Source organism: Dermacentor albipictus, chromosome 3 (genome assembly GCF_038994185.2).
Source record: "Dermacentor albipictus isolate Rhodes 1998 colony chromosome 3, USDA_Dalb.pri_finalv2, whole genome shotgun sequence".
Lineage (NCBI taxonomy): Eukaryota > Metazoa > Arthropoda > Arachnida > Ixodida > Ixodidae > Dermacentor > Dermacentor albipictus.
The window spans coordinates 31,920,726-31,934,712 of record NC_091823.1 but is presented as its reverse complement, the minus strand read 5'-3'; the positions used below and the strand labels follow the sequence as shown (position 1 = coordinate 31,934,712).

The 13,987-nt window shown below is 49.0% G+C and overlaps 1 protein-coding gene across 1 annotated transcript in view; it reads right to left on the bottom strand.

The window, feature by feature from the left end:
* The window catches only part of cib (thymosin beta cib), a 46,792-nt gene extending 35,625 nt beyond the window's left edge, over positions 1 to 11,167 (bottom strand). Inside the window, exon 1 of the mRNA XM_065433495.2 lies at positions 11,060 to 11,167. The gene's annotated coding sequence lies outside the window, so the exon portion shown is untranslated. The remainder of the gene's footprint in view (positions 1 to 11,059) is intronic.
* Positions 11,168 to 13,987: the final 2,820 nt, after the last annotated feature.

Below are 13,987 nucleotides of genomic sequence, written 5' to 3'. Positions count from 1 at the left end.
TAGTCAGCAGGGAACGCGAATCATGTATAGTTCACCTTGCCGTTGGGTATACAATATACCAGATATGTAACTCTTAAAAATTCTTTAACTTCTTAAAAACAGAGCCGCACAGATAAAGTGACTATTTCTGTGGTGATCATTTATTCGCGCCGATGGGCATCGGGAATTACGCGACAGATACTGAGCAACGCAATATTTAACTATATTAGCTAGTTATGACATTTTTTTTTTACTTTAACATGGAACGATCATATAGAACACATAGATTCAATAGCATTAAAGAACCTCGTCCTTCTCAAGCGGAGCCTTCAATTGACCACCGTGACGCTAGACTATTAGCGTATAACTCGCTCATTCGGCCTTCACTAGAATACGCCTTTATCATTTGACATCCCCGTCATGTCACCTGTACTAACCATCTCGAATCGGTCCAGAATAAAGCAGCACGGTTCATCCTGTGATCTTATTCATGATTTCAAAGCGTCACCAAACTGAAAGACACCCTCAGAATGTCATCACTTGCAATGCGCAGAACATTTGCCCGATTATCTTTTTTCCACCTCCTACACCATAGTAACATGCCATTTTCCCGCTCACATATTTCTCCAGCACATCAAATCTCGACTAGGTTAGATCACGCGTACAAAGCCAAACCAATTTTTGCTCACAATGAGAAATAGCGGAATTCACCTCTCGTACTATCAATAGATCAATGGAATTCGTTGCCATCTCGCAATGCCACAATCAACGACTCTCAATCTTTTCAGTCAGCGTTTCATTCCTTTTTCGAACGTCAACAAATTTTGCAATACTTTTTCTTTTTGTATTTGCTACTGCAAGTGCCTGTTGCCGTTTTTATTAGAAACTAAGCAACACACAAAAATTATAAACATAATGCTCTCATCGTTTTGTGAAGCACTGCCTAGATAGCACTTAGAAATTTTTTTTTTATTGTACTGTCCGTGCTAGTACTGTATCTTTTTTGTTTTTAGTTCCGTTCTACAACGTTGGATTATGATGTTTATTGAATCGCCGTATAGTAGCCTGCATTGTGACTATTTTTGTTATCCCCTATTCAACCACGCACCCTATGTAACGCCGTTCCGGGCCTTTAGGCTATCCAAATAAATAATATAAGTTCGTCGAATCTCTTTATAACGATGTTGTATCTGACAGAAAAATACTTTCTTTATACACTATTAAATTATTATTCTAAGCTATACGTATTTTGTTTATGGTCTCGGCACTAGGAATGTGCCGTTCTACAATTACGAAAAAATATCCCTTAAATTTATCTGGTACTGAGCGGAATCAAACGCACTTCTCGAGGGTTCCTCGAGAACAGCAACCCGCCACATTAGCAGGCTTCGCCACAAATGCACCGGATATATGCGCCGCTTTTCGATGAGCGTCTCGCCAACTCGGGTCACTGACTATGTGCCGCCGACCCGCCGTGGTTGCTCAGTGGCTATGGTGTTGGGCTGCTGAGCATGAGGTCGCGGGATCGAATCCCGGCCATGGCGGCCGCATTTCGATGGGGGCGAAATGCGAAAACACCCGTGTACTTAGATTTAGGTGCACGTTAAAGATCCCCAGGTGGTCGAAATTTCCGGAGTCCTCCACTACGGCGTGCCTCATAATCAGAAAGTGGTTTTGGCACGTAAAACCTCATAATTCAATTCAACTATGTGCCGCTGGGTGTGCGGCAAGCGAGGGAACAATTTCTCAGCGTTCGCAGGCGCCGGCACGCGAAGCTTCTCGTCTTGGAGGCCACGCGCGGACTTCTCGGCAGCGCCACCAGATGGCGCAGCGTGCCCAGAAAGAAGCACGAGAGAGGAGCGCTATTGCCGCGTGACGCATTTCTAGGCATTTGCACCCATCGGCGCGCCGCGCATTTCGGAGGCCACGCGCGTGCTTCGCGACGGCGGCGCTAGATGCCGTGAGTGTACTTAGGGAAGCGCGAATGAGGAATCCCGCTGCAGTACACGTCTCGTACTCAACTCGTTTCGATGGTGGCAATATACGTTGTGTCGCTATATTGACTCAATGCTAAACGCATTACCGTCGACAGCCATCGTGACGTGGATTCTGCCCATTTTTTTTTTCCGCGTACAAATCCCTCCGGTTTAAATTTCGCCACCAGGAGATCGAACTCGCATACACAGAACGCTCAGCACACGGACGTGTGTACTGCATCCAGAATCCTATCGGAAAGCAACCGCAGCGGCTATATTGGTTCGAACCGGGGATCCTGCTGCTCAATAGCAGAATGGCAAAGCCGCTGAGTCACCGCCAGGAACGGGATGTCTCTCGCATGACTGGTGCCCCCCCACGTCTTCACTGGCGAGTCACACCATGCATGCGAACATGAAGAGACAGTTGTCAAGGATTGGCTCTGGAGCGGCAAAGTCGGTATTCATTCATTCATTCGTTCATTCGTCGTCGTCGTTTCAGCAACTAGTATAGCATGGCTCAACGAGGTAAGCCAACAGCGCATTCGAGGCGAAGTCCATCTTTCAAGATAACTAAGTCACATAAGTGTGGTAGTTTGAGCGGATTGGTAATCCATGCTGTTGTAAATCATAGAACAACCTCGCTGACCAGAGGACATAAACACGAGCCTGCAGCGCCGCAGATTCTGCGTGCTCGTGTTTTCCTCTGCCTCTGCTTCGAGCTACAGTTGACGATACGCGACAGACTCTATACGAATATCTGTCATTATTCCTATAGTGTGCCTTGTTTTTTCTTTTCTTATTCATTACTGATTACAGACTACGTGACCTGGATCCGAACAATGGACGGGCTTGACAAGCGTGCCGTGTACGACACGCTCTTGGCTTTCATCAACGAGTCCGCCGTCTCCTGATCAGACTGAGGCCCACGCAGGTATCTGGCTGACTGTCAGTCATATGCTTACCCCTTCCCTTCTACCCATTCCCCTACTCCGCTTTCCTTCGCCTCCGGCATAGGCCGAAGCCGCTGCATTGTGAATAAAAATTACTGATACATTCATTCCTTCTTTCGTTCTTCCTTCCCTTTTTTTACGATTTCTTTCTTTTTTTCTTTTTTCCGTGCTAAGGCAGCAGCGTGGATGCAATAACACGCGGCTACAGAGAAGCGAACGGTATTATCTCGTGGTTCATTCCAGTCAAATTGCACCGATAATGCGACTCGTACGTTCCACGCTATGAAGAAGTAAAAAAAAAAAGGAAAAAGAAAGTTGCACTGTCATGAAGCGAGTTGACGCGTCACCGGCTCCGCACGCTCCGCCGGCGCAGCGTAGCAATATAAGTGCGCGAGGCGCTCTTCAAGTTAACGAATAACAAAGGTGTGAGAGTATGCCGAACTGGTGAAATACAGTGATTAGACAATGCACGAGTGAGACAGAGCGCATACACGAGTGACTGTGCACGAGGTATACGTAATCAAGCGGGAGAAATCGCCATAGCACCATGTACAAAGCCTCAGTGGCTAATATGCTGCCCTTCAATGGACACGATAACGCTCAAACGCTCACGTTGTCTCGTCACCCGTTTTCCGTAGTTTCCTTTCCCCCTCCCCCCTTTTTTTTTCACACAGCAGCATATTATACAGGAAACTCAGTAAGCTCAGAAATGCAAAAAAACGCCCGCGTCCCGTGCATTGAGGGGCACGTTAAATATCCCCCGGTGGTCAGAATAAATCCGGAGCCCCCTACCATACGGCGTGCCTCGTAATCGTAGCGCGGTTTTGACACGCAACACCCTACACTCTTAAAAAAATTTACACCCTTTGGGGCGTATCTTGTCCCACAACAATAATCGTCATCCGTGTTGCCCACGTTTCCTTGCTTTAACGCTGCGAGCCCGGTACTTCCCAGTCACGAATGGCATGCGCAATATCAGTGTGACGCAGCATTCTCGACAGGAAAGTAGGGAGCGCCGAGTTTTCAGGAAAGGAAACGCAAGCAAGGCAGATGACGATTATCGTTGTGGGACAAATATACACCCCAAAGGGTGCAACCGTTTTAAGAGTGTATATAGAACTTAATCACGCGTACTGGAACGAAGGGTGACGTCGCCGCAGTCGGCGTTGTGTTTCGTTGTCAGCCGCGCTCGGTTGATCAGCGTAATACGCGTGCTGCCACAGGCACGGAGCGCCGGTACGCGATGTGCACGATCGCGCGGAGGGCAGTGGCCTCGTTCCACAATCTTTCACGCTTGCAGCGCGTTGCGAATGTAGAGCGTATGTGGCTGGCGCGACACATTTCGTACAAGCGGCAGTCGAAAAGGTCGCCTCTTTTAGGTTGGAAACAGCAGGAGTTAAATACTGCGGAATTATAGGTTAACAGGGTGTTGCCATAAGAAGCGCAGGAGAAGGAGAAGGTAAACTGACGGGCGTTTTCTTCTTGTCAGTGCAGTGACAATCATAATATAGTGGGTAGATCGACTTTGAAGCAACATCTCGTCTTAATTGAAACTGCAGGGTTTATTTTCGCGTCATGTCCACATTACAACCTGGCCTCTGAGCTCCGTCTTCCTCTCCTTCAGTCCTTTCCACTGTCTTCTTCTTTTCCTCCTCTTCCTCAGTTTTACTCACAACAATAGGTAGGGTTAAATGGGATTAGCAGCATGATTCATGCTACCCTGTTTCATGTATGCGGCAAATATATGATTACTATATATCACACACTGAAGGCCAAAGGAAGTATATGATAAATCGGTGTATCTGTTACGCCTTCCCGGCACGCAAAGGAAGTAAACAAATAATATGGCAATAAAACAAAAGCGCAACCTCGGTAGCAGCTCACTCACTGGTAGCGGTAGCTTCTAGCCTGGTAGTATGTAATAATTAATATAACTGCTGAATAGTATGACTGGTTCTTAACGTCGTCTATATATTCTCGATATCTCCCGTAGCTCGCAATCGAATGCGCAGAAGCGGGTTTGCAAACAAACGCCCCGCGAAGCTGACCTTGAGAAAACCGGGCTTCCGCTCGTCAATGCATCCTGCCGCTGCGTTTGCCCTTGCTTTGCGTACTCCCCTCTGTTGAGCCGACGCTCGCCTCGGGAGCACTTATCGCGGCCTCAGCATCGCACGAAAACAATTACCCCCGTATGCAGAGATGCAACTTAAGTCGAAGCACATGCTTGACTTGATTTAGATGACGCCTGGCGTTAACGTGCCCAAAGACGCTCACTGCGTTTCCTTCGGCGCGTTCCCGATAGGCGTCACTCGGATCAAGTCAAGCATGTGCTTCGACTTAAATTGCATCTCTGCATACGGGGGTTACTTGCCGATCAGTTAAGTATCGCGAAATGACGGCGCGGCCAATGCCACGACGCCAGCTGGCAACACTTTCTGGAGCAGAGCACCCCCCCCCCCCCCCCCCCGAAGTGCGGAAACATTAAATCAGTTCGAACTGGCGCAAATTATTCTTTAAATACTTCATTTTCATTATTTCGGCAGAACAGTGTTTATTACGAGTATACAAACTAAAGAGCGAACTTCCATTCTTTAACTTCTCGCCGGAACCTCAGCGCCGGTGCGTCAGTGTGACGTCACAAGTTTCAAGTGCACCTCGATCCTCGCATTCGGGTCGTTATTGGCGCAGGAGAAGTTGTCAAAGCGTGCCACAAGTTCAGTCTTCGTTTTTTTTTTTTTTCGTAATTCGACCTATCCCTCCTTTGCCGATAAACAGTTAATTACACCTTCTAATACATGCTGTCAAAATCCATGACGTCATGGCGAGTTGATGCGAGAATTTGCGAGAACTTCGGGGCGTCGCCGCCCGTCTTTCCTAGTCACGTGTTTTGTGGCTTATCGGCGCTCCTGTTACGGTAAGAACGACCGTTTTGCTATTGGAGAAACGAAGGTTACTAAAACGCGTTAACTCAGTAACCTTCCTATTATGCCTGTAAATGCTCGTTTGGTGGTGTACGCCTGAATTTCGTATCATGCGTGTCGCGTAACGTGAACGCTAACGCGCGCAGCAGCAAAAACACGTGTAGCTAGCATGCTGACCTGAACACACTAAACGTTGCATAAACATTGCATGTTGGTGGCAAAGTCTCACTTCCATATATTAACAACCGAACAAGGACGCCGGTTTTTTTTTTTTTTCCTCTCAAGAACGCCCACAGTCAAGGTACACGGAATGTTCAAGCAGTTCGCGTGAACAGAGAGGTCAACTACGTGCTCTCTCCTTCTTATATATTATACCCTATCCGTGTCACCTTTCGTCTCTTTCTCCACCATTCCCCATAGTGCTGACCGATGACGGCCGAGCGATAGACAGTTACGGTGCGGTCAGAAGGCTGTCCCTGCCAAACATTCTTTTCCCCACTCTCTCGCGAGGGCGCGCTTGTCCGGTCTACATTTGCCTTCGCTGCGCCAATACTTCTCAACCGACAGCAATCGTTATCAACACGGAACAAATTACTTCCCTGTTGATAAGCCATATACGCTGAACTTTCGAGAGAGACAGGCGCACATGGCGTAATACAGACACGTCAGCGGACCACCGTGTTCGCAAACAGCGGTCCCCAATTCACTCTTAGAAAAATTTACACCCTTTGGGGCGTATCTTGTCCCACAACAATAATCGTCATCTGTCTTGCCCGCGTTTCCTTTCTTTAACGCTGCGAGCCCGGTACTTCCCAGTCACGAACGGCATGCGCGTTATCAGCGTGACGCAGCATTCTCGACAGGAAAGTAGCGAACGCCGAGTTTCAAGAAAGGAAACGCAAGCAAGGCAGATGACGATTATTGTTGTGGGACAAATATACACCCCAAAGGGTGCAACCGTTTTAAGAGTGAAGAGAGTTCAAAGGGGTCAAGCGGAAACCGCTCTAGAGATAAGCGATTCAGGATAAAAAGCGAGTTAGACGCCTCGAGTGGAGACGTCGTTCCGCACAGCCGCAGGTGAAAATTGAGGACAGGAAGAATGCTGGCAGAGTTGCTGTTGTAGCGGGCTGACGCCTTCGACTGCCAATCGAAACCGACATGTTGACGGCGAGCAACTTCAAGCACGCAGTTTATAGCCGGCGCTCAGAAAACAGAAAGGGAGACCTCCAGCTCTGTTTGCGTCTTCCTCTATATTGTTTTTTTCTGGTCCCGCTTTCTGCCCGCTGGCAATCCACCCCTGTTCAAGAGCCGCTGCAGTGTTACCCTGCTCAATGGCGGAAAATGATGTGAAAATAAGTCGTTGTTATAGAGAACGTCCTCATTGTTGTTTTGACTGCAACGAAAAAAACAAAACAGAGGAGGAGGGGGATGGTAAAACTTGTGCCCGGAATAAGAGCAATAAAAACGTGTATTAAACATAAAAAAAGCAACCCCTGCGGTGCTTCCGGCAATTAAGGTTATTCCACGCAACTTGCCGCGGTGTCTCGTCAAATGCTCGGGTGCCGGTGAGCCCCGCCACGGAGCCGCTCGTGACGGGGGCTGTTAGTGCACGCGGCGTAGCGAAAACTCACTGACTCGCTTCTCCAGAGCCTTTATTGCGCGAGACCGACCGGCAATATTTCGCCAGTCTGCGCGTTTCATAAAGCGGCAAAGGCAGACTGTGGTAGAGACAACATTCCAGTCTCCTTTCTGTGGAAACAGGCAGCCGTATATATCTGGACAATATTAAGCGTGCAGGAGGCTACATCCAGAGGTTTCAGCTGCAGTGCACGCTCGTTGGGCAAGACCTTGCATTTCGGAATCTAGCGACGAATTGCTGCGGTTCTGCAGCTGCAGCTGGATGAACTAATGGCCCTCGTCGAGCGCTGACGTACGCGCAGACGCAGCTGCATCTGGCGCACGGCTTCGCCCTTTCTTCTTTCCTAACCTGCTGGTCGTTTAGGGCAACGGTCCCATTTAGAAAGAGACAGTTGCGTTAAAAAACACCCAGTAGCCCTCAATTAGCGTAGCCTGCAGCCTAATTTGTGGTTCGTCTGAAGGCTGTTGGCAGGCGCCGTGACAACATGTTAGGCTGACGCGCAGTGGTGCGATGACGAAGAGGCGAACTAGGGTTGCGACGCGGACTTTTCCCCTCTCTCTCTCTCTCCCTCCCTCTCCCCTATCTCTTTTGATCCTCACGGTTTGCCATATGGCATAGTATGGCTGAATCAATGCTTCCATTCCTTAATAATAATATATGGGGTTTTACGTGCCAAAACCACTTTCTGATTATGAGGCACGCCGTAGTGGGGGACTCCGGAAATTTTGACCACCTGGGGTTCTTTAACGTGCACCTAAATCTAAGTACACGGGTGTTTTCGCATTTCGCCCCCATCGAAATGCGGCCGCCGTGGCCGGGATTCGATCCCGCGACCTCGTGCTCAGCAGCCTAACACCATAGCCACTGAGCAACCGCGGCGGGTGCTTCCATTCCTTCTATGCGTGAACAACCTAAGTGGTCTGTGGAACACTTTCGTCAGTAAACTGTTCGTATAGTCTGTGGGCTGGTCTACCCTTATCCCGGCATCTCGAAGCACTTTCTCTTTTGTGGTCTTTGCCCTTGGACACAGCACAGACACGTATCCAGAATTTTTTTAGGGGAGGGGGGGACAACCCAAGGTAACATTTCTATGCAAATGAGTGGGGAGGGGTACCTTTACTAGTACAAATGTGGATAATGCCCACCATTCGTCATAAAGACGCGTAAACCCGCAAAAGAGAAATTAAATAAAATGTATCTCACAGGTACGCCTGTGAGATACACCTCTCCTTTGCTTGACAAACAAGGAACCACATCAATGGACCCGCGCAGGAAAGAAGCGCAGGAAGGACAGTGCCAAGAACAAGTAAACAAGCGAAAGTGTAAAATAAAGATTTCTAGTAGCGTTTTCTTGAATTACCTCTTCAATAATTATAGAGAAAAACACATTTGTGGAACAATCACAGTTATTTCGGATCCCTCATTTACTGCTCTACCAAGTGCCAAAAGCGACTCCCATTGTTATTTGGGAAGTTGCGTAACGATGCGTGGCCGCCAGCAGTCCCCGTGCAACCGCGTAGAACGCAAGACGCTGCGGTTCTCGAAGTACTGCGCCCACCGCGGGAGGTTAGAAAAACACCCCCATAAGCACAGCAGAGAAGGGGCTACGTCAGGCGGCTCGACTGATAGCTGTAGAAGCGTCATTCAAAACCCACGGAAATGTTCTCCACTTCCGGTGGCGTTTTCTCTGCTTCCTTTTTAAATAAAAAGAAGTTGATCCATAAATATTTTCACAAACAACAGCTAAATTTGTTAATTTTCGGTTTTCCTTCCTGTATGGCTGCTGCCTTGGCTCTCTCCCTTAGTAGATCGCTTAATTTCTCAACTCCTTGTGACTCTTGTTTTCAGTTGCCAATCTTGCACGAAAAGTTCCGCACAAGTGGGGAAACCAGACGAGGTAACGGGTGACAGTCATAGTCCTTATGGGTTTAAGGGTTATTGCAGGGTTTGATGATGGACGCTGTTTGGCATTATTTTATTTTCCACCTTATCAAACCCATATCGCGGGTATATGGTTCCGGGGATCTGCCAGCGCCGCGGCGAGCCGTCACTCGAGGAAATAATCAAGCAAAAGGAGAAGTACAACTGGCGTTTTTCTCCGGCTACAACTCGCTCCACAAGCATACAGATCAGCTGACTAAGAACCGAATCCCTTTCCTGGTCCCTAAATCAGTCTAAACAAAGAAGGTTGAACTGACAAAGCAACAGCAATGCGCGTGACCGTTGAATAGATGGTGATAACTGAACGCATATCGAGTTAATCGCGCAGGCGCCGAATCGATGAGAAAACTGGCCTTCACGCCCCAGAAGACGCCGATAACTACTGCCATCCAAAAGGAGTGAAAAAGGCAGCAAAATGTTGACCGCCGAAAGCTGTTAAATCTCAAGATTGATTTGGCGGTGCTTTAGGAATGTGCGTAAGAAGTGGTGTCTTGGGCGGTGAGGGTTGGGGGGGGGGGGGGGGGTGTATGCTGCTTAATTTCTACCCAGTCGTTGTGGTGTGAACCTCTCCTCTTGTCCTTGGTGTTTTTGACTGGTTTTTTCGTTCAAGTATGTACCAACTGGCCCAGATTTCAACCCTTCTAATTTCGAGGTGCACCCCCCTGGGTTGCGTGCCTGAAACTGCCACAACAGATGCGTACTTTGGTCACTTCACAGGTTCTTCTGGTGTTGTTCGTATGTAATTATACCCGCCGTGGTTGCACAGTGGCTATGGTGTTGGGCTGCTGAGCACGAGGTCGCGGGCTGCTGAGCACGAATCCCTGCCACGGTGGCAGCATTTCGATGGGGGCGAAATGCGAAAACGCCCGTGTACTTAGACTTAGGTGCACGTTAAAGAACCCCAGGTGGTCGAACTTTCCCAAGTCCTCCACTACTGCGTGCCTCATAATCAGAAAGTGTTTTTGGCACGTAAAACCCCATAACCTTTAAGTATGTAATCTTGCACGGAATACTAGTGAAGCGCAACCAAAGCGAGGACACGATAAGAGCAAATGAACGTAGCGCCGTGTCTGTGTTCATGTACTATTCCGTTGTGCTCGCTTTGTCCGCGCTACGTACGCTATAAGTATTTCAAGAGGGAAAGGGAGCGCCAGTACGTAAGTGGAGCCAAGCGGAAGTATTGCACTCCAGAGGGGACGAACCAAGACGCCGGGTTTGTGACGGCATGCACGCACCGAAGAGCGCGAGCCCAAGCGGAACGATGACGTTCGCGGCGGGCAGCAGGCAACAGCTGCGCAACAGCAGGGAAGCCCACGCAACACGGGCATGCTGAGCCATTACTGAGCCTCGAACCGCTGACTGCTCGAAATCTGGCTCGATTGGCAACGTCATGACACTAACAGTGGTGTGACGTACGCCGATGTGCAACGGAAGCGCGTAATTTGCGGTTGGTCGCAAGACAGTGCATGCGGACAGAGGAGGAACGCCCACGCAACACATGCAGTGCTGGGTCATTAATTGCTAAGGCTCGAAACGAGCGACTGACTCCTCGAAGCCTTGTTGGTTTGGCAACCTCATTAACAGCGATGTGACGTTTGCATGCAGCGGAAGCGCTTTGCGGTTGATCGCAAGACAGCGCGGAAGCTGACATACCGTTGGAGGCAGCGCTCGCAGATACGTCGATGCCCGATCGAAGGCGCAGGTCTGCCCCGTAACGAAACCAAAAAGGTTTCGACGTAAGTGCTCCGACTTCCGCGCACGTTTGTCTGTGTGACAGGTCGGGGCGCAAGTCTATCTGTACATACTATCTGCAAGGGCACATGATGATGATGATGATGATGATGATGACCTTAATATCTTTGGCACATACCCACTTATGGGGATTGGCCAAGAGTGAAGCAGATTTTACATATGTGTTACGTGAATAAATTTAGAAATCCATAATCTTGATACACAAATTAGAACGAGCAAAATCTAAGAATCGGCAGTCATTACAGTAGAACAAAGGAAAGGAAAGAAAATGTGTAGTTATGTCTATAAATGAAGCAAGAAGGGAAGAATGAAATGAATAATGCAATTAACAATCAAATCGGTTTGATTCTACAATTAATTTATCTATGCCAATGCATACATCCCTGTGTGAGTGTCCAGCACAAAAAGCTTCGAAAGACAGAAGCACTAGAGAGTCCAATGGCAGGCTGAGCTTTCGCATTGCAATTTGCAATGTTCTTCTTCTCAGGAAGGAGAAAAGCCGGCGGTCCAGTAAATAATGTTAAATTGTTTCCAATGTGTTGCAGAAAGGGCTCAAAAGGGATGTTGCCAGACTAGGTGCCAGAATAGGCTAGGTGCCAGAATAGGCTAGGTGCCAGAATAGAGAAATTCTCTATAGCTGGCACCACTTTCCAGATACCCGCTTCCAAAATTTGCTCGAAGGTATCTTGTTCCACTTTACATCGGCCCAGACTGTTGGAGGCACGATTTTAGAGAACTAATAACTGGAACGCTCATGTATTTCGTAACAAATTTTAATGTCACGCATTTCGAAAGTGGTGCTAGTTAGAGCACTTCTACTAAAGCAGAGGTGGCTTCAGTACTCATTGGCTTCAATTTCGCAATCACACACGTGCCCTAAAATCAGTATATTTTAGTTAATTAGCGAAATTATCGTTGAAAATTTTCTTGCTACTAACGTCCGCCTAGACTCATGGTCTACAGGCAAAAACGGGATCTACATGGCCGCTTTTTTGTTCATCTTTTTTTAAGCGTTCCGCATAAAAATAAAGAAACATCTGGTATATATCTAGATGCACGCTTTAATTGTCGTTTAAGCCCCGTCGCGCATGTTCCATCCCACGGTGGTCACAAACGCCATCGTCGGCACTCGTCCAGCGCGTCCGACTCATTTACGGCCCTAAGCGGCTGGAATCAAGCTGCCAGTCCCTCTTGAACAAACTTTGTTTTGGCTTCTTCACAATAGCTGTGATGGACACCACGATTTCGGCAAGAACCAGTGTACACGAGCACGGCCGTGTCGTAATTCGCTGACGCCAGGCTCTCACCCTGTCGAAAGGCTGCGGAGGCGAAATAGGCGTCGGCTTGCAGTAAGCGCTTTTTGAGCGGCAGAACGTGCAGAAAAGTTCCACGCTGTAGCTCAGTTGCGCGCATACTAGCCGAAAGTTGGGTACAATTTTCTGCACTGAACGTATCGGCAATCACCCGGCCTTACTGGACACATTACGAAATATCGAGTGCATGTACATCGTGCTGACCTACGTCTAAATCATCTGGCAGGTAGCTTTCCTAAGCAGCCAACGGCCCATTACCCTCATCTCTGTTGCTAAGCCTAACAGCTAGCGAGCACATGACTCAGGCGATGCAATACGTCGCAGAGCACTCTTTTCTGTACACCGACACAGTCGCAGCGGTATTACTACTAAACGGAACTTACAGGCCGGCTAAAAGAACACGAAAACAGGAAAGAGGATCCCGGAAGGGGTTCGCTTGAGGGGCACCGCATATTGAGGCGCACCGCATATTGCATCACACGAGGCTCGCTCGCGCGGGCTTTTCAAAGTTTCGTATGCCATTTTCATTAATCCTCCTTCAAGAAACATGCCTTCCGATTACTTTCGACCATGGATTTGCAAAGACACAACTTTCATGTTTTCATATTAGGCCATCTTCGTGCCGCTTTGAAATCGTTCATCTATCAATATTCAGATTCTTTATAGGCGGCTGCATGCACTCCATCGCGTTAGGCCCTTAGTCGAAGCATTAATGCGGTCTAAGCACGGGAAAATGTCTACACAAGGCGTGTCTCAGCCTCGCGCGTAGAAAAGCATTCGCTTTAAAGCGAAGCCGGTTGTCTACGAGTCACTCGAGACGCCCGGAAAATAAGGGTGAAGTGCTTCAAGCAATCGGCTTCCGGTTACGCGTTTAGCAAGAGCGACGCGGAGACGGCACTCGTGGACAGAAGTGCACAGAAGTGTCGGCTTTGTTGCGCCGTCTTGCTAAACACGTTCCCGCAAGCGACTATAGCTCAACTTCAAGCCGCCGCGGATACGACTGCTGCTCGCACTGCGGGTGCTGGCAGGACGTCTTGCGAGGAGTGGGCCAGAAGACGCACGTCCCTATAAATACCTTCAGCAGCGGGAGGTGGCATCACGGGAGTAACGGACATGACGCAACCGCCGCCCGGCAGTTATTTTCGGGCCGACGTCGCCGAGACCGCGGGCATTTATAGAAAGGAGGGGGGGTTTCGGCCAGCGACCTGCGAAGGCAGAGGCGGCCACGTGGCGTTCGCGCGCACACTTCGTTGCGACACGTTTGTCCGCTGTGGGCCGGTCAAAGCTGCACTCGTGGTACCGCAGCGGCGCACGCATCACGATGGGGCGCTACTGCGGACTCCGAGATAATCAGTGAGCAACGCGGCAATCTCAGAGGCCACGGCGCCGTGAACGATGCCTCGTGGCGCTTCCTCCTGCTCTGGGTTTTGGCTATATTCATATATTCACAGCGCGAACAAAACGACGACGGAGTGAAAGGACACGCGCTGCCCTGTGTCCTTTCAGCGCTCGTCCT